The following is a 2,171-nucleotide window of genomic DNA, read 5'->3' as shown; positions in this document are numbered from 1 at the left end:
ACGTGCCGACGTCACGAGCTTCCTAAGTTCCGCCTTTTCCGCTTCCGCCGCCTCCACCATTGGACAGGGCTTCCCGGCTCTTGCGGCCGCTGTCGCCTCCTGGTGGCTGACTGTGAGATTGCAGCGAGTACCTCCTCAACTCTAGTACTCGAGGTCTGGAGTTGAGGCGCGGGGCTAAGATGGGGGAGGCGCTAAGTTCGCGCACTGATAGACTTGGGCTGGGACCCGGAAAAGCGCCTCGCGGTCTGGAGGTTTACCTGAAAGGGGTCTGAAATGCATTTTCTGCAAGATCCTGTCTCCTTTTATTCTGCTTTCCAACACTAAGAACCAAAATACAAACACCGCAAGGGGGAAGGATAGAAAATATGGTAAAATTGTAGTAAGCATTTCAAAGAGGAGTGATGAAAATTGTAGGGGGCGCTAAAAATGGTTCAGGCTTTCCCAAACACTATGCCTTTGCATTCGACGAGATTTGGTAAACTAGTATGGCACCCCACTCCAGTACTTTTGCCTGGAAAATCCCATGGACGGAGGAGCCTGGTAGGCTGCAGTCCATGGGGTCGCTAGAGTCGGACACGACTGAGCGAACTCACTTTCACTTTTCACTTTCATGCATTGGAGAAGGAAATGGCAACCCACTCCAGTGTTCTTGCCTGGAGAATCCCAGGGATGGGGGACTCTGGTGGGCTGCCGTCTACGGGGTCGCACAGAGTCGGACACGACTGAAGCGACTTAGCAGCAGCAGCAGCAGCAGTGTGATAACACTGGTTTTTCATGTGCCAATTAGATCAGATCAGATCAGTTGCTCAGTCGTGTCCGACTCTTTGCGACCCCATGAATCACAGCACGCCAGGCCTCCCTGTCCATCACCAACTCCCAGAGTTCACTCAGACTCAAGTCCATCGAGTCAGTGATGCCATCCAGCCATCTCATCTTCTGTTGTCCCCTTCTCCTCCTGCCCCCAATCCCTCCCACCATCAGAGTCTTTTCCAATGAGTCAACTCTTCGCATGAGGTAGCCAAAGTACTGGAGTTTCAGCTTTAGCATCTTTCCTTCCAAAGAAATCCCAGGGCTGATCTCCTTCAGAATGGACTGGTTGGATCTCCTTGCAGTCCAAGGGACTCTCGAGAGTCTTCTCCAACACCACAGTTCAAAAGCATCCATTCTTCGGTGCTCAGCCTTCTTCACAGTCCAACTCTCACATCCATACATGACCACAGGAAAAACCATAGCCTTGACTAGACGAACCTTTATTGGCAAAGTAATGTCCCTGCTTTTGAATATGCTATCTAGGTTGGTCATAACCTTCCTTCCAAGGAGTAAGCGTCTTTTAATTTCATGGCTGCAGTCACCATCTGTAGTGATTTTGGAGCCCAGAAAAATAAAGTCTGACACTGTTTCCACTGTTTCCCCATCTATTTCCCATGAAGTGATGGGACCGGATGCCATGATCTTCGTTTTCTGAATGTCGAGCTTTAAGCCAACTTTTTCACTCTCCACTTTCACTTTCATCAAGAGGTCTTTGAGTTCCTCTTCATTTTCTGCCATAAGGGTGGTGTCATCTGCATATCTGAGGTTATTGATATTTCTCCTGGCAATCTTGATTCCAGTTTGTGTTTCTTCCAGTCCAGCGTTTCTCATGATGTACTCTGCATATAAGTTAAATAAGCAGGGTGACAATATACAGCCTTGGCGAACTCCTTTTCCTATTTGGAACCTGTCTGTTGTTCCATGTCCAGTTCTAACTGTTGCTTCCTGACCTGCATACAAGTTTCTCAAGAGGCAGATCAGGTGGTCTGGTATTCCCATCTCTTTCAGAATTTTCCACAGTTTATTGTGATCCACACATTCAAAGGCTTTGGCATAGTCAAGAAAGCAGAAATAGATGTTTTTCTGGAACTCTCTTGCTTTTTCTATGATCCAGCGGATGTTGGCAATTTGATCTCTGGTTCCTCTGCCTTTTCTAAAACCAGCTTGAACATCAGGAAGTTCACAGTTCACATATTGCTGAAGCCTGGCTTGGAGAATTTTGAGCATTACTTTACTAGCATGTGAGATGAGGGCAATTGTGTGGTAGTTTGAGCATTCTTTGGCATTGCCTTTCTTTGGGATTGGAATGAAAACTGACGTTTTCCAGTCCTGTGGCCACTGCTGAGTTTTCCAAATTTGCT

This window comes from Bos indicus, chromosome 19, assembly GCF_029378745.1.
Source record: "Bos indicus isolate NIAB-ARS_2022 breed Sahiwal x Tharparkar chromosome 19, NIAB-ARS_B.indTharparkar_mat_pri_1.0, whole genome shotgun sequence".
Lineage (NCBI taxonomy): Eukaryota > Metazoa > Chordata > Mammalia > Artiodactyla > Bovidae > Bos > Bos indicus.
This window is presented reverse-complemented; position numbering follows the sequence as displayed.